At 39.7% G+C, this 25,944-nt stretch overlaps 4 non-coding genes across 4 annotated transcripts; 3 read left to right on the forward strand and 1 right to left on the reverse strand.

The window, feature by feature from the left end:
- Positions 1-13,639: 13,639 nt before the first annotated feature.
- TRNAD-AUC lies at positions 13,640-13,712 on the reverse strand. Its single transcript has one exon. It is a non-coding gene; the product is annotated as a tRNA-Asp (tRNA).
- Positions 13,713-14,725: 1,013 nt separating this feature from the next.
- TRNAH-GUG lies at positions 14,726-14,797 on the forward strand. The gene has a single exon. It is a non-coding gene; the product is annotated as a tRNA-His (tRNA).
- Positions 14,798-17,873: 3,076 nt separating this feature from the next.
- TRNAG-CCC lies at positions 17,874-17,944 on the forward strand. The gene has a single exon. It is a non-coding gene; the product is annotated as a tRNA-Gly (tRNA).
- Positions 17,945-25,251: 7,307 nt separating this feature from the next.
- On the forward strand, positions 25,252-25,323 carry TRNAQ-CUG. The gene has a single exon. It is a non-coding gene; the product is annotated as a tRNA-Gln (tRNA).
- Positions 25,324-25,944: the final 621 nt, after the last annotated feature.

A 25,944-nucleotide genomic window follows, 5' to 3' on the forward strand; every position in this document is an offset into this window, starting at 1 on the left:
TAGACATATATAAATATATAAATATATATATAAATTTAAGCTTCATCATCTGTATTTTGAATAACATTTTAATGATCATATCACTCATTCTTTTCATTGAGAATTTCAGTTTAGTGTCATGCCTAGAACATTTTCCCACTGTAAGACTATAGAAATTTTGATAAAATCAAGTTCTAAGAAAGTGATAGGCAAGTACCAGTTTGCCCTGAGGATGGAGAAAAGAATATTCTCATAAAAGCCTAGGAATATGACCTACTAAATATTCTGTTCAAAAAGAAGTTTAGACAGAAAGAAATTTAGACAGAAATTAATAAAATCAGAAATGTGCAAAAACTGGGCAATTTCATTTCCAGCTATCTATAGAGAATACACAAGTGAGGAATGACATTTGTGGAAGGTTTTTCAAATGTGATTGTGAATTAAATCCGTTATTCCTTCAACTTCAGGACAAGGTGAAGGTCGGGATCCTGAAAATGATCAGAGGGCAACTTCTGGAATCACACTGAGCTTCCAACCCAGGGCAGTGCGACAGCCTCAGTCTGGGGAATGTACAGTGGTGGAAAGGGGTGAGTGGGGGAAAAGTGAAGAATGGAGGGAAGTGGTGGCAGCTAGACAACCTAGAATATGAAAAAGAAAGGCCAAGGTGGGAGGAGAGGTGAGAAAAGTAGAGAAAGAGGCAACTCTAGTCACTGAACAATAAAACAGCAACAAAACAGTTGAGGCTATTTATATCACTTAGCAACCCTCACCTAAAGTACAGCAGGTTGACAGGAGTGCACAGTCATTGTATAATGGTTAGTACTCTGAGTTGTGGCCACAGCAACCTTTGCGTGAATCTGAGCTGCATTACTCAATTTCTGCCCTTGCTGGCTCTTTTAAAAACCTCCAACAAAGGCCCTCACAGTATCACATGATTTCTGTCACTAGAGTCTGGAGCACCAATAACACTCCAAAGCCACAACCTCCTGAAACAGTTAATGTATAAAGGTGTGACAGCAATAGATTCAGGTTTGGAAGCAAGGTAACTTTTCATTTTCTTCTTTGTATACTTCTGTGTTTGGTTGGTTGGTTGATTTGGGATGTTTTGTTTGTTTGCTTTTAACCACAAGTATAGATTTGTTAGATTTAAAATAAAAATCAACCAGCTGTGTTTTACATTTATATCAAACACTCAAACCAAACTATACTCAACTACTGAAACATAGATCATTGAGGTCATGAGACAGGGCTGTGGCATTTATGCAGTCATAATGTGTTTTCTGAGAATTCAGCCAGGTTAATTACATTCTAATTTCCCAATATATCATAACCAATAAATGTCATGGTTTAGAAAAGAAAAGGGTACATATACCAAGGTATCCAAAAGCACTTATTGCTATCTCATAGAGTTTGTGTACCCAAGGTTTTCTACAGTTTATACAGTATTCATGTGCACAAAATCCTGCCTCACTAAATATTTATATGTGTAATAGATAAAAATCCATATTATATCTCAAAATAATAACCTGCATATTTTGCAGGAAAATTATCAAGAGTGGGCCTGGCTTGTTTATAGTTAAACTTACACACGTCAAAATTTTATAGAGTTTATTAGTGCATTCAGCAATTCATGAATTGGGTAGACCTCAATTGGCTTAGGACTCTACTGAGAGAGGTAAGACTGAAAGTTTTTATAACATGTTCACAAAAACATGACAAAGAATATTTGACTGGTTAGAATGGAAAGGGAGAAGCTAGTTGGAAGTCTTACTCGTTTGAAACATCTATCTATATTCAACTATAACTCAAAGACACAGCATATCATGTCTTATGTAACAAAGCCTTTTGGGCAAATTGAACATATCCAATAGGCCTAATTGATTTAATGACTCTGAGAGAGAAGAAATTCTTTTGAAATATTCCAAGGGCCCTCTAGAAGTTCTCAAAGACCTTATTCATAATTTAATTTGGGAAGTTTGTTTTTAAAAAAACTAGAGGTAAAAAGCACTTATTCAAAATAGAATCACAAGTCATGCTTGAACTATAGTCATTCATATAGCCAGAGTAATAATTTGAAATCTCAAAGGCAATTACAGAAAGTTACTTAGTTGAGACTTAGCTGGTTGAATAGAGATGACTTAGTTTTCAAGCAACTGATAAAGCAAAAGCAGACCGGTATCAAAAAAAATTGTACCAATACACTTTTGACATTCAGACACATCAGATTTTAAATATGATAAATTCATTCAAATCTTAGCCAGCTTAACCATATAGAGAATTCCTTTCCAAGTTCTTCTTCCAAAAACCTACAAATTTCTTATATCTATTCAGATTTTATCCAATACTTTTCTTCTTTCTCATTGTGGAAAACCAGGCATTTTACTTTAGAACAAAAATTACTTTCTTTTTCCTGTAACAAAATTACATATTTGTACATTGAATATTTAATTTATATTCCCTCGCATACAGAGTTGTTTATCTTTAATTTCTTGTTTTATTTACAATATACTAATTAAAATATTTAACTTTTAGTAACTTTAATTTCTTGTGAAACCACCATGGCGTAGATTAATGCCTTCTTATAATTTTTGGAAGAATACACTTTCTCATAGTATGTTGCAGTGTGGTACAGGGCATGTTTGCTAACACACCCAAACATCTTTAGTTTTTCTGTAATGAGAAGCCAGAAGAGGATAAGCTTATGCCTGTTCAACAATTAAAGTGTTTGTATTTTCTTGTTGGAAATGATTTAGACTTTTAATAAATAGTCACTATTTAACTTAACAAAATCTAATGGTGTAAGGTACAAAAGGAATTTGGACACTTTTGAGCAAACATTATGAGACAATCATTGTTGAGCAGTTTATTGATACAATTTTATCCTTCTTAAATCCACTTAATTTATTTGCTCTTAAAAATTATGCATGGCCAGGCTTGGTGGCTCAACTTGTAATCTGAGCACTTTGGGAGGCCAAGGCTAGTGGATTGCCTGAGCCCGCAGTTCAAGACCAGCCTGACCAACTTGATGAGACCACATCTCTACAATAAATAAAAAATTAGCCAAACACAGTAACAAGGGCCTGTAGTTCTGGCTATTTGGAGGACTGATATGGAAGAATCGCCAAAACTCAGTAGGTCAATGCTGGGGTGGCCATGAGCATGCATATCACTGCACTCCAGCCTGGGTTGCAGAGTGAGACTCCAACTCAAAAAAAAAAAATTGTGTGGTTTACTCATGAAAATATCATGAGACATTAGAAGAAGTCAGCTATCATTCCAAGTTATTTTCAGTTAGCTATTTTTATGTCATTTTCATGTCAGGCAGTTATCACAAAAGTAGGACTCCTAAAAAGTTGAAATGCATAGGTGCCATGGTTTGAATATGTCTTCCAAATTTTACATGTTGGAAACTTAATTCCAAAATTCACATGTTGATGGTATTTGGAGATGAGGCCTTTGGGAGTTAATCACTGGGACGATCAGTGCCCAGTGAACTGCTTCACAAGATTCACAAGATTGTAATACTGTACAATCCATTCTGGTTTTCTTCCTTACTGCACTTGATACACATGAAGATAAGGTTATCAGGGTGGAGTTCCCATGAGGGGATAGCTGGTTTATTACTAACCATGAGTGACATGATGCCCTGTGCCATGCTATGACACAGCAATAAAGTCTTCACCAGAAATTGAGCAGATGCTGGCCATATACCCTTGAACTTCCCAATTTCCAGAACTGTAAAAATTCCATTTTTTAGAATAAATTGCCCACTCTTATGTACGCTGTTATAGCAACAGAAAATGGCCCAAGGTAATGGATATTGTTTTGTATTATCATTTGGCTAGACCTAAGAATTAAAATGTTGTTTATCCAGGTTTCAGACAGCCTATACTCTCTTTCTTTCGTGATAGTAATGTTAAAAATCTGGTACACAAAGTACATTTTCACATGGGAATTTTATTTTCTGCTTTAAAGAAAAGAAAGGATAGTTTACATATTTGTCTGTAAATTATCCAGTGCCAGTCTCTGGGCTAAGGAGAGAGAGAGAGAATTTGAATATGAATATTCTGATTTGGGCAGAAAAGGAGGAAGACGGAAAAAGCCCTTCCTGAGCTTGTAGCTTCTGAATGTTGCCTTCATCGCACAAATAACTTCCATGTCAAGGAGGTTAATTGTGGGGGGATCCATTCTGGTTTTCTTCCTTACTGCACTTGATACACATGAAGTAATGGACACTGTTCTTAGGTTGAACAAATGGTTCTATAGCCTTCATTCTTCACAGTTATATATTAATAGAAACATTTGTCAAGATTTATCCAAGTCATGAGAACTTGAAAAGCATGTCTATACTTCTGAGAGAAAATATTCAAATTCTGTTAGAACAGATTTTTTTAAGCCAATTCAGTAGAGTCCTTTTATAAATTTTCTTTGGTAACCATCTGAACGTTTTTTTTAATTGTATATGCATAACAAACATAGATATACACAAACATATATATAGAAACAGGATTTATAGCTTTCATTTTAAAATATTAACCAGGTACAATACTATAAAACTTAATACTTTACAAAACAATATCTGAATCTAAAACCTACTGCTAGTCAAGAAACAAGATAACCTACCCAGAGTCTAAAACTTTTAACTAATATTTGTCAAAGCAAATTTCCACTGGCTGGCCGTGAATCCTAGAATTTCATAGTCCCTTCCTCCTATGTTTAAGTAATAAATCCACTTCCCATAACTTGCACATGTGGGTGGTCCCTCTACAAACTCAGAGAAGTTGACGATCAGTGCCCAGTGAACTGCTTCACAAGATTCATTTGCCCTTTCCTTCCATATTTTATCCCAAAGCTATTTTTTCTCTCATCCAATACATAAATGGAAAATTTTGCATTAAAAGAACAAAGCTGCTGACTAGATAGGAGTCAGAAAGACTGGTGCTGGAGGAGGTATTATGTTCCCAGAGAATGCATGAGGGTCAAATGAAGAAGGAAAGAGGCACAGTTCCAGGTCTTTCTGATGGAGAAGAAGTTCTCAGCTCTGAGGTGAAGTTAAACATAAATTCTTTCTAGACAACCAAAAAGTTGAGTGATAACAAACACAAAGTTCTCCTCTAGGAGAACTTCGACATTTGTCAAGGCTTATGACTGCAAGGAACAGAAATGAACTCTGGCTGGATTTTAAAAGAAAGAAATCTGTTGAGAGGTTATTATTGAGATTCCATAGAATGACCAGTAAACCCAGAGAGCCAGGCTCAGACAAGGCACAGAGAGAATCTAATAAGGTTAGAATTGGGATGGGTGAACTTTTGACCAACTCTGGATGACCCTAAGGCAGTGTGGACAAAATATAAGGATAGCCTATTCTAGCACCACTCCCATTTGACTGTCACCATTTGGAGAACTGTACGTCAACTTAAATCCTTCTCTTTCACTAATCCAACCATGAAAGGGTGACGGTCCTCAGGAACAACCTGTTGTCCCACGGTAAACTCCAAAACAGTGTACAGGGATCTGCAATGACTCAAAAGCTACAAGTACCAGGAATTCCAGACAAAGTTGGATCCAAACAAAACCAAACACTCATTTATAAAAAACAGTCTGCAGTGCAAAGAAGTAGAAAGGAAAGAACACTTGCAAAGAATGCTCTCCCTCATCCCAATCTGTTTTCCATTCTTCTAAAAAATAGCTTTCTTGGTGTATAAGAGGCACATAATAAACTGTACACATTTAATAATACATTAAAATGTGTTATTTGATAAGTTTTGAAATATGTGTACATGAATGAAATCATCACTACAATCATATAGTGAAATCACCCATCACCCCAGGAACTGCCCGTGTTTCTCAGTAGTCCCTCCTCTTCCTGTCCCCAGGTGAGACTGATCTGCTTTATGTCACTAGACTTTAGATTGCATCTTGTATTATAGAAATGAAATGATACATTTGTATTTTTTCCTCTGTCTTATTCATTCAGGATAACTATTTGGAGAATCATTTACTTTGTCTACTGTATCAAAAGTTCATTTTTTTTCATTGCTAATATTCTGTTGTGTGGATATACTACCATTTGTGTACTTGCTTGGCTCAGAGAAAGACTATAATACATGAAGATACCACATTCTTTATCAACTTTGCAACAGTTGTCTCAATGAATGCAGGAATGGGTAATGAAGATATTTGTTTCCCCAAGAAGGTGAGGGGAAAAATTGGAAAGGTGCAGTCTCCACTGGAAAAGATTTTGTTGTTGCTGTTGCTGTTATTGTTTTTTTTTTTTTAGAGTCAGGTGTCTCACTCTGTCACCCAGACTGCAGTGTACTGCCACTCTGTTTTCCATTCTTCTAAAAAATAGCTTTCTTAGTGTGTAAGAGGCACATAATAAATGGTACATATTTAATAATATATTGTAATGTATTATTTGATGTTTGGACATATAAGTACATGAGCATGTCCATATGGGGAAGAATATAGGTCCAACAGGTAATACATGCAAAAAGAAAACATGGCAGCAAGCAAAAGTCATGCTCACAAGCAAGTAATGATTCCTCAGAGGATAGTAATGGTGCTATTTTGCAGAAAATACTGTTCTTTCTTTTTTCTTTAAGTTAGAGTCTCACTCTGTCGCACAAGCTGGAGTACTGTGGCACCCTCGTGGTCACCCAGCATCGATGTACTGGGCTCCAGCGATCCTTCCTCCTCAGCCTTCCAAGTAGCCAGAACTACAGGCACACGCTACCATACCCAGCTAATTTTTTATTTAATGAAGAGATGAGGTCTCACCAAGTTCCCCGGGCTGGTCTCAAACCCGTGGATTCAGGCAATGCACTCACCTCAGCCTCCCAAAGTGCTGAGATTACAGGCTGAGCAGAAAGTGCTTTTAAGCAAGGGAATAGCATTCCTAAACGTCTCTTTCAGATCTGGTGCTGCCTAATGCTAGGAAAAAACAATGGACATTTTTGTCCAGGACACAAAAATTTTTGTCCAGGACACGAAATTCCTGCTGATTTGGGAACGCTGTCTATAGTCTTCTGAGAGGACAAGGGCAGGCTTGCCTGGTGAATCTTCCTCAGGCTCTACCTGGCCCTTGAGGATTGGCCTGGAAAGGTCAATTTGGGGGCTCAAGTCAAAGAATGGTCACAAAAATGACAGTAAATCCTTTGCTGTGACATATTTTTCCTCCCAAACATCCATCCCACCTCTTCATCTGTGTCTGTGTCTGTTTCTGTCTTTGTCCCTCAACTCTAGGCTGCCCCAAGTCTTACCCAGTTTCTCCTCCTCTCCAACTTTCCACATTTACCTTTATGTGAGTCCCACAGACTGAAGCCATGGCACAATATTGGATAGGGAGCTCAATCTTGATGAAACCCTCTAGACTTAAAATAAACATTCCAGAGAACACCCACCTTTGAAAACCTTTTTCATTTTCACAGTAGCCGAGTTACTCAAAGGATCAAAAGCTTGAAGTTCAGTAGAAATCTTCATCGCTTTCTCTCTCTCTCTCTCTCTCTCTCTCTCTCTCTCTCTGTAGAATGCCTTCATTCACTGAACATTTTTTGGAACTTGATCAGGCAAGATACTGCATGATAAACAAGTCCAAGGTCCCTGTTTCAGGAAGCTCACATCTGAAGGCATCAAGGGGGAGCGGTGAGATGGGAGCCTAACTGGTTCATGTCCTCCCACCCACATCATTCATATGGACTTAGGAGGATAATGGGTTAAGTGACAGATGAGGCATAGCAAAAAATGGGCAAATCTTTTGTGACCTTCATTCTTCCATATCCAGTTATCTCAATATGCTATTTTCTTTTGTTTTTCTTTTCTTTTCTTTTTTGCCAGGCTTTCACTCTGTCGTCCATGCTGGAATACAGTAGCAAGATCACAGCTCACATCTGGCCTAAATATGGAGTCTTTGCTGCCCTTCTGCTGCAATTCAGATGACACAAATCCTGCCTGAATGCTTAAGTGTTTCCTAGAAAAAATAAAAGCCATTTGCAGCATTTTTATTTCAGGCAAAAACAGTTCTGGAGCTCTAGAACCTATGTTCCCATGGCCAATACACACCTTCCTTCTCCACCTCCCCCCCCAACCCCAGGCTGACTTTTAAGGTTGCACCTTCTGAGAAGCTGAAAACCCCCAGCAAGAACAAGAAAATCATAGACTCTTCTGTGGTGAAACCCTGGATTTGAGAGGAAGGCTCATTTGGCTGTGGCGTGACTTTGGACAATTCATTTTCTGTGACTCCATTTCTGAATTGTAAACTAGGCACAAAAGGAACGCTTTCTACACCAGTTGTCCAAAGTATAAATGAGACTTGCAAGTAAAATATTGACCCCAGGGCATGGCACATAGTAAATGCTCCATAATCATTAGCCATTGTGACTAACATTGTAAATGGTGACCTCAACATAGATACTGTCACTATGTAGATGAATATTTGAAATACAGTAATTGTATATTGTTTTCTGGTATGAATGGATCACTATTTCTTTAAGATTCCCTCATTGACGAGGTGAGTTTGGCCACAGATTCGTGATAATAAATGTTGTTGGTTACTGAGCATGGTGGCTCATAGCTGTAATTCCAGTACTTTGAGAGGCTGAGGGGAGAAGATTGCTTGAGCCCATAGTTTGAGACCAGCATAGACAAAATAATGAACACTGGTCTCTACAAAAATTAAAAAATTAACTGCCATGGTGGCAGGCGCCTATAGTTCCAGCTACTTGGGAAGCTGAAGTAGCAGGTAGCCTGAAGTCAGGAGGTCGAGGCTGTGGTGAGTTGTGGTCATGCCACTGCACATCAGGCTGGAGGACAAAGTGAGGCTCCTGGCTAAAAAAATACAAGAGAAGAAGAAAATGTACATGAATTTATCAATTGATGAAAAAAATCATTTGACACAATACCGAAAGCTTTTTCCCTAAGATTGAGAACAAAGCAAGAAAGCCCACCCTCACCCCAGGTATTACAGGCAGAGCAATAAGGCAAGGAAGGACATAAAGGTTATACACAGGAGAGATGGAATAGATGAACTTTTCCCCATTTTTTTCTATTCATTACAACTAAAAGCCTTGGACACTGTATATAAAACAAACATAAGGAGATTCTGAAAGGCAGAAAAGAAAAAGCAGACCAGTTCAGTTACTCAGGGCCCAAGGAAAACCAGGAGGTGAGTTTCCTGGTATTCCTTCCCCCCATACATGCTAGATGTAGAGGTGAAGAGTCTGGCAACCCAGAAGTACCAAGGGGTACAGATTTGAAAAGCCCCAATAATATCCTGTTCTCTCTAGGCAAAGGACCAGGAAAGGGGGTCATGGCAAGACAAAAAGCTTTCATGCAATAACCATTCTTCTCAGGTCAAACACCACAGGAAAAAAACTGTGGCTACATCCACACAAAAGAAAGCAAAGTCTGAACAGGGGGCTTAGATGTTCACATTTGCAATGGTATAATGGGCACCCCAAAGTTCAGTCTGCTAGTGTCATGTTTCTTTCTTTCTTTTTACATTCCTGAAGGCAACATATTTCAGAAATTGAGTGGATGATGAAAACAGTTTCAGATTATATGAAACTAAGGAAATCTCTCAGCAGAAGTTCTACCCTAAAAGAATGCCTAAAGGGAGTTCTCCAAACAGAAACGTGATAATAAGTTCAGTACCTTGTGAGTGGAATCTGCATTTGGAGCCAGGATTCTACTAGACAGTAATGAAGCACCTCCCTCCTCCCTTTGGTGTCAGAAAGTCAGAACTTTCACTTTCACCCAACAGTGAGAAGGCACCCCTGTTCTGTGGTATCATTGGAAGTCATGTGGAAAGCAGTAATGGAGAACTCCTCCCCTCCCAGTCGGGGGAAGGGGAAGGTCAGAGGAGGAGGAATGGGAAGTTGGAGGTCCCACCCCACTTTAGGAGCACCTCTACCCAGGATGGAAACAGAGGTAGGTCAGGTGAGAAACCCGGATTTATACACATTCCTGGGTGTAATCAGGTGGCACTACCGACTTCCCCTCTGCGAAGCACAGTCAGATAAAAAGATAGTTAAAATAGAAGGCTTAAATAAGATCCAGAGTCTGATAACATAATACCCCAAAGTGAAGATTTCAAGTGCACACACGCATCAGTTTCCAAGAACCAGGAAACTCTCACACTGAAACCAAATAGATGATAAATAGATGCTAATAGTGAGATGAGAGAGATGTTAGGATTGTCTGACAAAGATTTTATGGCAAACATTATAAAAATGCTTCCATGAGAGATCATGATACACTTGAAACAAATTAAAAAACTGAAAAAAATAGAAAGTCCTAGCAAAGAAATATAAGAAATAAGAAATAAAAAATAACCTAATGGATGTATAGAATGAAGAATACAGCAACCAAATTACAAAGCCCATTGGAGAGACCCAACAGCACAATGGATGGTGCAGAGCAAAAAAAGCAGTAAATGGGAACATGAAACTGGAGAAATGACCTAATCTAACCAACAGAAAAAAAAAAAAAAAGAAAAAGCAAACAAAAGAGAAAAGTGAACAGAGCATTTTCTAAGGCTCTTATAGTTTGAGGTTTTATGTTTAGGTCTTTGATCCAATTGGAGTTGATTTTTGTGTATGATGATAGGTAGGAGTGTTCTTTTAATCTTCTGAACATTGTCAGTCAATTTTCCCAGCACCATTTACTGAATAAGTTCTCTCCCCAGTGGTTGTTAGTGAAGGTTTTGTTGAAGATGAGTTCGTTGAGATATTGAAGTTTTGCTTCTGGAATCTCTATCTGGTTGCATTCATCAATATACCTGTTCTTGTACCAATACCAGACTGTTTTGAATTGCAGCTCTATAATAAGGTTTAAAGTCTGGAATTGTAATACCTCCTATTTTATTTTTGATTTTGTTTTTTGCTGAGGATTGTTTTGGCTATTTATCATCTTTTATGACTCCATATGAATTTCTATATTCTATATTGTTGTTTCCAGGTCTGACAATAACAATGCTGGTAATTTACTGGATATTGGGTTAAATCCATAGATTTCTTTGGGTAGGATGGACATTTTAACAGAAAAAAAATATCTTAAAAGCAATAGAGAAAGGTGACTTCTTACCTGGGGAGGGGGAAACAGTTCCAAGGACAGCCGATTTCTCATCTGGAACTGTGGAGACAGAAGGAAGTGGCACAATACTCAAGTGCTGAAAGAAAATATTTGTCATCCCAGACTTCTATACTAGCAACATCTTTCAGTAATTAAGGGGAAAATGAAAACAGTTTCAGATTACATGAAACTAAGGGAATCTGTCAGCAGAAGTTCTACCCTAAAAGAAAGCTAACAGGAATTCTCTAAACAGAAAGTAAATAATTAAAGAAGGAACCTTGAGGCATCAGGAAAGAAGCAATAAACAGAAAGCAGAATAGATTTTGCATCTCCTTTAGAGTGTTTGAAATTATGTTTGACAGTTGAAGAAAAAAAAAACACATACTATTTGATGTTGTTCTAAATCTATGTAAACAAAATGTCTGAAATAATTATATTACACAGTGGGAGGGTAAGGAGACATACAAGAGAGATACATTTTCTATACTTCGCTTGACCTTGTACAATAATGATACCAGTATACTGTGATAAGATATAGATACATACATATAATATCTACACCTGGAAAAACCAAGGTAACTATACAACTCAAAAACACTATGGATGAAGCAAACTGCAATTCTCAAAAATATGCAAGTCAACACTGGAAGGTAAGAAGGAGAAAAGTCCAAAAAACAAAAATGGAGTACAAAAACAGAGAGAACAAGCAGAAAATTAAAAGTACACAGGCAGACTTAAGCTCAGCAATATCACATTAAGTGTCAAGGGTCAAAATACAACAATTAAACACAGAGATCAGCAGAGTGGATTAACAGATATGACACAACTATATGCTGGCTACAAAAAAACTAACTTCAAACATAATGACACAGGCAAGTTGAAAGCAAAAGCATGGAAATAGGTATGTTAAGCAAATATGACCAAAGGAGAGCAAGAGTGGCTATATTAATATCAGGGTTTTGTTTTGTTGACAATTATTGGGCCCATAAGATGTTCACTAAAACATCAGAAAGAAAAGATGTGAACAAGTTCTCATTGTTGCAAGGTCAAATATCAGGAAATAGAAGAATCACCAGGATAATAAATAGACAATTTAAAAAGACTCACAGACTAGACTATGGGTCACCAATCAAGGAATGAATTCCTGTCAACCACTACGCAACAGAGATTGTCCCTAGAAGTTTACTTCATAATATCAAAACTAGAAACCCACACTGATGCTGCTGCTGGCAGAAAATAATCATGGAAAAGTGAGAGAGAAAGAGAGAGGGAGACAGACTTATCCAATAATCATACTTAGTAAATAAGAGCCAAACTGCTCAATTTCTGCTCAAGAGAATCAACAGGAGAAATGAGGGAACATGAGCCAACAACTCTACGAAGCCAGGTCTAAATCAAGTGCCTGCTGGGTGCAGGATTCTATTGGCTCCAATAATGTGTATCTCAAATGGCTAATTTTTGTAGACATACTCCTGCAAAAATCTGCCAAAGATTGCCTAAAGACAGTTACCACCCTGTCAGTTCATCATGGTATAGGAGGGAGAATCAGCATTAGATTGTTTTCATCAAATAAAACCAATAGAAGAGGAGGAGGAAAAAAGTATCTAGGCCATTGTGAGTTTCCTCCCCTTGGGTAAGCAATTTGATGGAAAGCTATCAAAGAGGTCACTCTGCCCCAGGTTCTCTGGACCTGTGTGACTTGGTCACCACCGTAAACAGTGACAGATATTGGAGGACTTTAAAATCATACAAGCTTAGCTGTTCATTGTAGTTGTCTGTAGTGCCCACCATGGCCTTCTGTTGTACTTCCCCCTCAGTTAGCTAGGAAAGCTCCATTCCACTTTTTAGAATTTCATATGTAGATGTGTAGAAAATTTGTTGTGCTGGCAAGTAAATGATGAAGGGAACATTGATAAAATTGGGGAAAAAATTGGAATATAATTTGTTTCCCCTTTCGTGGAAGATAAATTTGCAGAATCCACTCTAATTAGAAGCATTATATAAACATGATAATGTAGCAATTGCACATTCAGTTCTTGACACTATAGAAATAGCTGCAGGAGTGATTCAAGATATGTGTAGAAGAATGATGATTGTAGCATTACGTGTACTCCTAAAACCATGAAACCAACTTCATTTCAAACATTTGAAAAAGATCAAATAAAACATGTGCAAACTGAGGGAGAAATGCTGTTTTCAAAAATAACGGAGAGGACCGTCATGGTTTTGAATGATTTCACTGGTCACAGCATTGTCAGTGGAGCAATCACTAAATGCAGGCACGTCCTGGGCATAGGATATTAGCGTTGACCTCTTCTTACAAATGAAAAAATCTCCTGAGGCACAAGAGTTTACCTTAATGGTATAAAGTCTGTGAAGGAAAAAATGAACATGTTATGACACTTGAAGCAGATTCTTAGGTCTCTCAGGAAGAAAGGCATACAACAGACCTTTCGTGACAATAGTAACTTGAGGGGAGGTGGCCCTTAACAGGTCTCAGACATAAGTTGGCCAGGGAGGCGGGAAAAGAACACCCGCCCGTCTTAAACAACTGGCAATTGACACGCGACAGGTGAGAGTTGCTAACCCACGTCCCTGGATGGGCTCGAACCACCAACCTTCGGTTGATAGCCAAACGCGCTAACCGATTGCGCCACAGAAACACGACTCTGTAATCCTTCTGAGTCTCTGTAGGAAGTGAGGAGTCACCAGACCCCAAATTCCCTCTGTCCTAGGACACGCCGAGTGGGACGACTCTGCAGATTCCAAGGCCTCCAAAACAAGAGAGGTTGGAGCGGTCAACCGTGGTGCTCTTCCCGTGGGACAACGCGCATTGGGAGATTTCCGAGGTCGTGGACCAGTCGAACGGCCTTCTCCCCTCCTGCCCGTCTCCTGCCCCAGAAGCCCCCGGAGACGCCCGGCCCGCGACTCGGGCCTGAACCGCGAGGGTCCCACGCGAAGCTGAACGCCCCGTGGGCGCCCTTGATGGCTCTTCCCGTTCTCTGCGCCGCCTTCGCCGGATGAAGGAGCTGTCTGCGTCCCCCCTACCGAGTGGCATTCGGGCCAGGGCGGAGCTTCGGCTGCCATCTTCGGGTCCTGTGTCCCGCACCGGGGGGCTCCGGGAGGCCAGGATCCTGGCGGGGGTCGCTTTGGGGCTCTCTGTGGTGAGGGGGTCTGGCACTCAACAGGGCGCACAGTGAGCGAGGACTTGGTGAACTACGCCACAGTCATCTCTGGCTTTCAGTCCTTTGCGCATCCTGAGAGTGGAGATCATGATGGTTTTTCCATGGTTTTTCTTTTCTTTTCTTTTTCCAAGCCTTTACGGGAAAGGCCCCCAGCGCTCCTTCTGCGCGGTGGAGCTGCGGGCGCTCAACTGGGCGTTACCCGATGGGAGGGTGAGGGCGGAGGGCAGGAAGGGGGAGGGAAGGGTCGACCAGGAGGGGAGAAGTGGGGAGGCTGGAAACCGAGACTAGACGTCCCCGTAGCCTTGTGCTGCGATAATGACTGGATCCTTGAGAGACGATAAGTGTTTTTCTTGTCGAAGGCGAAGGAAGGAGGGAAAAATCGAGACAAGGAGGGAAAAACGAAAAACGCTGGGAAAAGAAGCGCCCTAAGATGAAGCAACTACTTATTACTCTTAAAGGAAGAATAGGAGTCATCGTGGCACCCATGGCTCGCCGTGATCGTATAGTGGTTAGTACTCTGCGTTGTGGCCGCAACAACCTCGGTTCGAATCCGAGTCACGGCAGCGTGTGCATAGTGTGCAGCGTCTGTCTTCCTTTAGCTGCCAGGTTCCGCATTGTGTCACCATTTCCCTGCAACTAGACAAATCAGAGCTGACCTGTGGCTCCAGAATCGTCAGCAGTTCAGGAGAGTACAAGGAATCCCGCCGTGCCCCCCTGGGATCCAGCCATCTTCAAGGCCAAACTAGCCTCCTCACTTACTAGGTGCAGCACCCTTGCGTGCGGTGCTGCCTCTCAATTAGCGTGTTCGAATTCTCCACTCATGAAATGTAGTGACCTTACCCGTCTTTCTGGTTCAGAGATTTCCAATTGTAGGCGGAATCAGGACAGCCCTGGTGGCTCACACCTGTAATTCCAGCATTTTGAGAGGCCCAGGAGGAAGAATCGCTTGAGCAGAGGAGTTCCAGACCAGCCTTGAATGCCTGTCTTATTGAAAACAAAAAAAAAGATTTAGGCCAAATCAGAAGTGAATGAGATGAAGTGATAGTTGGCTCGCAGGCAAACTTGTGTTTTCTGTTTTTGTTTTGTAGGGATTTCTCTCTCTATGTTGTCCAGGCTGGTCTCTCACTCCTAGGCCTCCACAAGTGCTGTTTTTACAGGCAAGAGCATCACTCCCAGCTGCAAACCGAGTCTTTTAAAGAAAATCTAACAAATATTTTAAAAATCTAAACTTAATGACTTTCCCCAACACTAACCCCCACCCCACTTCTTTACTACCAATACATGAAGTAAAACTTACATAGACTAAGGTGCCCAAATCATAAGTGATGAGCCTGAGGAATTTTGACCCCAAAAAATCACGGAGATTAAGATATGGAAATTTTTCATCAGCACAAAGAGTGGTTAGAGCCCCTTTCATCAATCCCTACCCCATTCCCTCTTAGGCAATCACCATTTCTACCTCAATAGATTATTCTGCTTATTCTTGAAGGTCACATAGAGGAATACACTTTTTTAAAAAAATGCATCATGATGGTTTTGGGATGTGTTCATTTTGTTGCATGCTTCTGGTTTTTTATGTTATTGATGAGTGCTATTCCAACGTATAAACACACTACAGTTGATAGACAGTTGGGCTATTTCTAGTTTGGGCTATTGTGAATAAGGTAGTGATGAATAAGGCCCCATGGGCCTTTCCATGGACTAGTGCACTCATTTCTAGTAATGAAATTGCTGGGTCCTGGGGTACATATATTTTAACTTTATTAGAAACTATCCAACAAATTTCCAGAATGGTCACACTGTTTTACTCTGTCACCACTAATAAGAGATATAGTCTCTCAGCATTATTGTAACTACCTTACATGTGGTTGTCTTTGTAGCCTAAATTTACCCATTCCCAGTGGTATGTAAAAGTGTATCGTGGCATTTTAAATTTGCATTTTCTGAATGAATAATGATGTTGAGAATCCTTTCTTATGCTTTTTACCCATTAAGACACCCCCTTTTGTGAAGAAATACTGTTCAAGTGTTTTGCCCACTTTTAATTGGCTTGGCTCTTTTGTTCTCCTTTTTAGTTACACTTTCAATATGAGACTAGAAAGCTTGAGAATATAGTACACAGAATGGAGTAAAGAGAATAGAAGGGAGTTTAACTGAACCAATTCACTCTCCAAGTTTTTTAACCACTACCCCTCCCCCATGAAGAGCAATGCATATATTTCAAAGACATCCTCTTATTTAAATAGAGAAAATGATGTGGAACACAAGAGACTATTCTGACCTCCTCAAAGTGTGTGCTTCTGGAAGTGGAGAAGGGAATGGGAGAGGGAAAAGCAGAGAAAAGAACGAAAGACAGCGAGGACCTTGCTCAGAACTGCACCACAGTACGTCTTGAACCTTCATCCTGTGCAATTGAGATGTAAGAAAATATATGAACTAATCAGCGGCCTGGAATTTCAAAAATGTATAGGAAAATAGGAAATATACCCGAGTAGACCAGGCTAGTTAAGAAAAGCAGGAATAGATTGAAAACAAAACAAAACCAAAACACAGAACCCACACAGTGAGATAGGGGACATAGACTAACTATGCCAGTAATCCCCAACATGACATGATAACTGCTACTTACAAGGGATTGAAGTCTTTCAGATAGATATAAAAGTAAATTTCAGTTAACTAGACACAAAAGGGATAAATATTGAAAGCAATTCAAAAATCAGCCGGGCGTGGTAGCGCATGCCTGTAATTCTGGCTACTTGGAAGGCTGATGCGGAAGGATCGCAGGTTGAGGCTGCAGTGGCCGGGAGCGGCCACTGCACTCGTCTGGGCGACAGAGTGAGACTCCAAGGCAAAAAAAATAGCAATACAAATCTGTACCAGACTCATTGTAAACAAAAGAATGAGTGAAATCATGAATATCAAAGAAAGGTAAATGGCACCAGAATGCTTCACGTTAGATAGTGTCGGCTCAGAATGGAATTGAATGGAATTGAGCCAAATTATTTCACCTGAACTTGCTTTTTGTGTCCAACGACAGTGTGAGAAGGGAAGAAATCTTGAAGTGAAATATTCATTGACTTGTTCATGTGTGGGTCTGTAAGGCATCACTTTTAAAAGCAAGATTCTATACCTGGAGTTTTCCAGGGACTCAAAAGAAGCATAAGAGAAGGTGCACAATGAGCATCCAGCCCTGTTCCCAATATTTCAGCTTCCCAAAACGTGGAGACGTGGTCACTGGGTTCTGAAGTCGTGTTTGTGAAACAAACTGATGTGCGTCTCAAGATCGGAAAGAAAGTTTTGGAGGCACCACACGATGGGGAGGCAAAGAGACTTTCTCACCAAGTGAGATACTGGTGCAGAGACAAGAATCAGGACGAATATCTGTTTTCCTTGAGAGGTTTGTGAATCAATGGTACAGAGCCTACTTCAGAATGAGACTTTCTCAAGTGAGGACTTTTGATTGGAAGCCATGACTTTGTAAATATTGCCTGACGTAAATCTATATGGAAGTCTTTGCTCGGGTGTTTATTAGGTTACTCACCTCTTCCAAGACGAATACAGTGAAAATCTGAAAGCTGCTTTTCCCCAAAATTTTCATATGTATTTCCAAAGAAATGTAGGAGACCCTGCAGGTAGCTTGCCCTGGTGGTTCAATGGTAGAACTCTTGCCTCCCACGCGGGAGACCTGTGTTCGATTCCCGGCCAGTGCATATCTATGCCTTGCATTTACTTCAAGTATTCGTTTTTGTATAGTCACTTCAGGGAACAGCCGCCCCTCAGGTCATTTCAGGAGCAGAAGACACTCAGGAATCTCACCAAGCAGAGACTTGGCAGACACTGACTTGGAAGCAGCAAGCTGTTTACTAGACCTCTGCTGCTGTGCATATCTTACCCTCCAACCAGTGTTCATTTGATTCTGTCTCCTGGAGGATCCCTGAAAGCCAAAGGGTCACTTGTCACTCATTCATTTCCTGCACCTTGGACAGTCCGTTGGACCACATCTCACTGTGGAGTGACGATCGAGAAACGAAGTTAGGGAAAGGCAAGAAGCTGTGGGTTCAGGCACACACGCAGGAGGGGAGGGATCTCAGCGGTGCAGGGAAGCGGGGGTAGGCTGCAGGGAGGAACGCGCGGAAATGGGGGCTGCGGAGAAGGGTCTGGGACCTGGCCTTAGTCAAGTTAAGGATGATCTCCAAGGGGAGAGCAGCACATCCCCAAAGCATTTCTATCACCTCTGATTTCCTCTCAACCCAACATATCTGTTCAGGGGTTTTTTTTGTGTTTTTTTTTTGTTAATGCTTATGGTTAGGCGGCATGGGGAGGAGGCTGTGACAGTCATTGACTCTGGAGGCTTGGAGGAGGACTCTCTGGAAGAGGAAAGCCTGGGATCATCTTTCTTGAAGGGGTAAGCAAAGCAACTGGACAGAACCAAGGAGTAAGATGCAAGAGCAGAAACGAATGCGTATCTCCATCTCCATCTTGTTCTCTTTCTGCTACCAGTGACCATCAACCTTCACACAAACTTCTAAATAGCCATCAGTTTCTATGGAGGTTACCAGTTTTTCACAGTTCCTGTTGACATTTTTTCTTCTTTCGTTGATAATTTTCAGAGTTGACTTTGAAGTGTTGTTCAGCAGTCCAGATTAGCCCAACGTCCTGCATCATTTCTCTGGTTTTGGTATTTAGTAAAGTTTCCCTCATAGAACAGAGCTCTGGAAGAGATTGTAGAGAGAAGGTATGATATTTTCCTTAAATGTTTGGTAGAGAAACAAACTAAATTTGCTGGATTTTTTGTTTCTTTCTTTCTTTTTGTTTTTTTGTTTGTTTGGTTTTGGATGGTTATTCATTACTGCTTCCATCTCTTTAATAGGTATAGACTTATTTAGATTATCTATTTCTCCCTGCGTGAATTTTGGTAGATTGCTTCATTCAAGGACCAGGTTCACTTCATCCAAATTATCAGAGAGTTGTTCATAATATTCCTCTATTATACTTTTAATGTCCATGAGATCAGTAGTTAGGGTCCCTCCCCCTCCTCCTCCTCTTTCTCCTCCTCCTCCTCTTCTTCTTCTTCTTCTTCTTCTTCTATAATTTGAATATTCTCTCATTACTTTTTGGTTAACCAGCTAGAGATTTATCAATTCGATTGATCATGTCAAAGAACTATCTTTTGACTTTGATTTTCTCTATGAAACTCCTGTTTTCAATTTTATTTATTTCTAGTATTCATGTTCTACTGCCTACTTTGGATTAAATTTGGTCACCTTTTTCAAGTTTTCTAAAGTGTAAGTTTAGACTATTGACTGCAGATCTTTTTTCTTTGCTACCATATGCATTCAGTGTCATAAATTTATCTCTAAGCACCATTTGTGCTGCAGCCACACATTTTTATAAGTTGCATTTTCACTTCCATTTAGTTCTAAATAGGTAATGTCTCTAGAGACTTTTTCTTTGTCCCATGTATTCTTTAGAAGTGTGATACTTAATCTGCAAGTCTGGGGTTTTTTGACTATGTTTCTCTTATTGATTTCTACTGAAGTTCCACTGTGATCTGATAACATATTTGGTATGATTTCTATTCTTTTAAATGTGTTGAAATGTCTTTTATGGGTCGGAATGTGGAAGCTCTTGGTAAACATTCTCTGAGATCCTGAGAAGTATATGCATTCTGTTCTTGTTGAATAAAGTACTCTGTAAATGTCAGTTGGATCCAAGTGATTGATGGTGCTGCACTGGGTGCAGTAGAAGCCTCAGGAAAGGTTGTGGTAAGAAATGGAATATTAAATTTATCTAAATCCAGGGAGTCTGGAACCCCTCCATCTTGGAACCTGTGTTTTTTAGAGAAATGAATGAGTCTTACTAAAAATAATTTAAGGAAGTCTCAACCTAAAGTAAGTCATCCATGAGGCACATGGTGGGTGGGGGAAGGTGCTCTCTACTGTCTCAGAAACAATGGGATATGTTTTTGATTGGTGTGTAAAGACTTCTAAAAGACTAAATGAATCAAAAATGGCCTCTCTAGACAGGAGGGCTGGCTCATGCCTGCCGTCTCAACACTTTGAGAGGCAGGGATGGGAAGATGGCTTGAGCCCAGGAGATTCAGACGAGTCTGGGTAACATATCAAGACCTTACCTCTATAAGAACAAAACAAAACAAAATTAGCTAGGTGATTATCTTTTACAACATGTCTGCTAAAAAAAAAAGTTCAAATCTATTTTGTACCTTACACCCTGAGAGTTTTGCTTAGTAACAGTGGATATTTATTAAATGTTTAGATCATTTCCTACAAGAGAATTACTGAACATAAATTTATTAACTTCCGGTTTCTCATTACAGAAAAACTAAGTATGTTTCAATGTGTTAGTGAAAACATGCCCAGTGCCACACTGAAACATTATACTATGAGAAAGCATATTCTAAAAATTATGAAAAGGTGTTAATCTACTGAATGGTAATTTCACTAGAAATTAAAGTTACTAAAACTTAAACAGTTTAATATATTATTAAAAAACTAGAAATTATAAGATAAACAACTCTGTATGTGAGGAAAATAAGACGTGTTAGGCAAGCAAATCTAAATGGCACAAGGATGTGTTTTTCTTAAAGAAAAAGAAAGTAATTTTTGTCCTAAAGTAAAATTATGAATTTTTCAAAATGAGAAGGATGAAAATTGTAGGACAAAACCTAAATAGATATAAGAAATTTGTAACAGGTTTGTGGAAGAGGAATTTGAAAAGGAATTCTCTGTATAAGGTTTAAACTGGCTAAGATTTGAATTGATTTATTTGTATGTTACTAAAAATTGATGCGCCTGAATGTCAAAAGTGCATTGGTACTAAGTTTTCTTGGTTCTCTTGCTTTATTAGGTCTTTGATATTTAGGAATACTTAGTCCTCCCTAGGCAAACAACTAAGTCAAAACTAGTTAATTTTCTGTATTTGCCTTTGGAGACTTTTGCTTATCACTATAGTTCCAGAGTGACCTATGATTCTATTTTGACCAGTGGTTTATAATCTTTGATACCTTTTAAAGAAACTTCCCAAAGCCCAATAATACTTGTAAGTTATGTCTCATTTTTTAAAAAATCTCAGACTAACTTTGAGAGCTTTCAGAGTGCCTGGGAGTATCTCAAAAGAATCTATTCTCTCTCCATATAAAAAGAGAGACAAAGATCCAATTCAGTCTATTTGATATGTTCAATTTTCATGGAAGCATTCTCACATAAGACATGATATGTTACCTTGTTGAGTTATATTTGTTTGGATATTATTAATGAGTATCTCAGAAATTGTATGCTACTGTAAGAAATCTGATATGTTCTGATAGACAGTTATTAGTCATAATCCTAGTTATTATTTTAGAATATTGTGTGCCACAGAAACAACCACATTTCTTTGTCAGTTGCATCATTATTATAATGCATGCTCATCAGATCTTCAATCATGTGACCATTTTAAGCCTTATCATCCACAGACAATTCATTATTTTGCTCTGATGCTTTCCTGAAAGCTTTTGTAAGTAACGCCATCTTCAACTCTTTTGTTTTGCTTTGTTTTATTTTTCTCCTTCTCTCCTCTCTCCCCAGTTTTGTTTTTAAAGAGATTAATGAAAAGGACTGACAAGCACAAGCTTATTTTTTTATCTGTTTTTTTTTTTAATTTCAGTAGCTTAGGGGTACAAATAGTTTTTGGTCTGGGCTTTAAGCATACCCACTATCTTCACCTGTGTACAGTGTTCCAGATGGGTGATTTTTCATCCCTCTACTCCTTTTTCCCCTCTCTCCTCTGAGTCTCCAGAAGCACAGGCTTCTAATGTTAAGATTCTGCCACTGGACTGAGTGAGAACTTCTAGACTCTGATGAAGAAACTAATTGGCTCACAAAACTGCTAACCCAACATTAAAGAGAACAAGAGCCTATTACATGGGACTGAAAGAACTGATGAAGTAGGATTATGGTTTCTGTATGGCCCTTTGTTTAAAACATTGCTTGTCCTTAATGTTTTGTATTCCAGATTGAAGGAAAGCTTTTTCTTAAGCTATCTGTAGCTTATACAATTTGGGAAAGTGAATCTGTGTGAACAAAGAGGAAATGTTACTTATTCCCTTACCCTGATCCCTTCAGAATTTGGAAACTATTCATAAGTATTCTCATTTTTATGGCAATATAGCTATTTGAATAAGCTCTGCTGTCTTTGTGACCGGAAATAATTGGAAATGTTGGTTACATGTCTAAGGCTTTGAATAGCACATCATGTTTGAAAATGGCCACAGAATCAGCTATGACAGGCTTGTTTTTAAAAACTAAGGTTGACTTTATAGAGACAGCACAGCACTTTAGAAACAACAACAACAGCAACAACAAAAATTGCCCTGCTACCTGGCTTTAAAGATTCTCTGACCTCATGAAAGAAAGATCAGGAATATGGCAAGCCCTGGCCTGGTTTCCTAGCATGATGAGAGTTTTAGAAGGCTCATCTGAAATTCTTTATGAAAATTTCCAATGAAACAGTTTTGTTTTGTTTTTTTGAGTTGGAGTCTCACTCTGTCGCCCAGACTGGAGTGCAGTGGCCACTCCCAGCCACCACAGCCCCGACCTGCTGGGCTCTGGCGATCCTTCCACCTCAGCCTTCCAAGTAGCTGGAACTACAGGCGCACCCTACCACACTCGGCTAGTGTTTTGATTTATTGTAGAGATGAGGTCTCACCAAATTGCCCAGGTGGGTCTCGAACCCACGGGCTCAGTCAATTCACTCACCTCAGCCTCCCAAGGCATGGGATTACAGGCTGAGCCACTGAGCCCAGCTGAAACAGATTTCAAAAGAGAAAAGATTGTCAATTAATCTTGCTCCTCTTATGTAAATGATCACATCAAGTTAATTGAAACTAGAGTGATTTTGTAAACAAAAATTTGTTCTTTTATTGTGATTACCTTTTTTAAAAATGGGGTAAACTGTAGAGAAAAAAATTATTCCATTGAAAACTATAAGGTACTACTGCAAATATCAGACCACAGTGCTGCTTATGGTCCTAAAGTATTTTTTATCTATCATCTGCCCGGTTCCTGAAGACTTACAGGCAGGATCTGGACAATTTTATGTAAAGTTTAGAGGGCAACCTTCCCACCTCTTGTATGGGCCTCTCAGGGAGTTCACCAAGATGTCCTTTGCCGTAATAGAGACACTCCAGATGCAAACCAGGAGGATATTCTTTGAGTTTGAATCTGAAGATCTTGACTAACTGTCCTTTGCACTCAGAGACTGAGTTTATAGTTTGTTCTAGCCACTAACCTTTGTTTGTTTTGTCATTGTTATTTTGCTTGTTTCATTGGTTTGATTTGTGGAGACGTTGGTTAATGTGCATACTTCAGAATTATCTTCCTGATAGTCATCACTGTAATCTCCCTGGCACACTATATTCTTTCAAGGGTCTTAAATGTATGTTCATAGCCACTAACTGTATACCAGATGGTTTCACTGTGATTAGACAGAAAACAAACTGAACAAAAGGACTATTTGTTCAGTGAGTCTTAAGTCATGACTTATGAGTTCCATGCTGACGAAAGCGAACCAACTGTGATGGTGGCAGAGAGAGGCATTGAGGTCCAAGTTGTGATCAATCTCTTATAAATGAGAGTCTGGCCAAGAAGAGGGAATGGTAAAAAATAATAGTAATAATAAATAGGGAGACTATTAGGCTGAGAAGGCCTAGAGTTTTAGGTCCCTATGTAAACAGACCAAAGCACAATGTAAACAGTAAAACAAAACTAGAAACTTTACCAATCAGAAACCACCAACTTTCCTCTAAGGACTTTTCACTCTAACCAATCAAATATGTATTCTTCGTCATGCTTTTGTTAACACTTTATTAAACTTGTCCCTCTCACCACTCTCAGAAGAGTCCTAAGCCACTTGTGGTCTGCCAGATTCATGAATTGCTGAACGCTCAAATTAACTCTTTAAAATCTGAATGTGACTAAGTTTATCTCTTAACAATCCAAGGCCACCCTTGAGAACTTTCCTGCAAAATACACAGATTATAATTTTGATCTATAATATGAATATATTTTTTATCTATTACACATGTAAATATTTAGTGAGCCATGATTTTGTGTACATAAATACTATATAAACTGTAACAGACCTTGGGTCCACACACCCTATGAGACAGCAATGTGTGCTCTTGGATACATTGACATATGCACCTTTTTAAAAAACCTTGTAAATGTTTTTTGTGATATATTAGAAACTGGGATGGAATCAACTTGGCCAATTTTCAGAAAACACCCTGTGCCTGCATAAGTGTCACAGCCCTGTCTCGTGACCTCAACAATATATGGTTAATTTTGAGTCACAAGAGTTGAGTATGATTGGGGTTGAGTGTTGAATGTGAATGTAAAACATGGTTGGTTGATTTTTATTTTAAATCCAACAAATCTGTATTTGTTGTAAGAAAAACCAAAACCAACCAACCAACCATAGAAGTATATGAAGAAGATGAAAAGTTCCCTTGCTTCCCAATCCTACTCCATAGGTGTCACACCTTTATACATTACGTGTAGGAGGGGGTTGTGGCTTTGGAGTGTAATAGGTGCTGTGGGGCCAAGGATCCCAGGAAATCCCAAGTCCTACCCTGACAAAGATGTGGCCTCTCTGGGCAATAGGCAAAGCATGAAGGTGAAGAAAGAGAAAATCACATTACCATTTGCAAAACCTTCATCTCAGGGCATGAACTTGGTAACCAAGAGAGACTATGTGGTTAATGCTGGAGGCTTCAAGGGCTCTTCCTTGACCCTGAGCCCAGAGTGGATTTTGCCACATTTTGTGGGATGCCAATTAAAGGATAAAAGTCCATGAAAGGAGAGGGGCAGAGAGAAAACAGGACAAGGTGACTCTACCTATGAAAGTCCGCCTTCCTCCAGTGTTGTTTGTGAGATTAGAAGAAATACATTGGCATGAATCAGAAAGAACTGGAACTACAAATAAATATTTCCACACCCACGTAGCACTTTCACTGTGAGGTTCCATGGTGTAATGGTGAGCACTCTGGACTCTGAATCCAGTGATCTGAGTTCAAGTCTCGGTGGGACCTTCCTATTTTAATTAAGGGGGAAAGTCACTTAGTCACTGCCTTTAACTCCCTAAGTGGAATGGGGGTTCCGCCTCCTCCTGCCAAGCACCTTCTGGTTTAGGGGGTAGAAAGGTTTCTGTCTCCAGGGCAGGAAGCACCACCAGGCACAAGCAAATCAAGTTCGGTCCTACAGGCTCCCTGCCACCCCACCTCCTCTTCAGGGGGTGGAGCCTCAGAAACCAGGTTCTCAGAGTGGCAAAATCCACAGGGAATTTAACTACACTTCCAATCGGGGTGAACAAACCTGAATGTCCCGGTCCTTGGTGAGCCCGCCTGGCCCCATGCAATCAATTAGCGGCCCCGACCCGTCCTAATGGCTCCAGCGTCCCAGCCGGTCCCCACTTCTACCAAGTGACCCTCGGGCCTCGGGGTGAAAAGTCTCCTCCTCTGAATAGGCTGTCGTAGCCATCCTAAATCCCAGGATTTCTGTCACACGAAATAACTCTGAATTACATCGGTTGTCCTTTTGGTAAGTAAATGGTAAAAAGAGAAGTTTGATGGGGCTGACGCAGTCACTGTGATTGTGTCTGAGCCTGGGGTCCATGGTTCCAGACCTAACGTGGGAAGAGTCCTGTTGTTGTT

This window comes from Carlito syrichta, unplaced genomic scaffold, assembly GCF_000164805.1.
Source record: "Carlito syrichta isolate Samal-C Ts95f unplaced genomic scaffold, Tarsius_syrichta-2.0.1 Scaffold305751, whole genome shotgun sequence".
Lineage (NCBI taxonomy): Eukaryota > Metazoa > Chordata > Mammalia > Primates > Tarsiidae > Carlito > Carlito syrichta.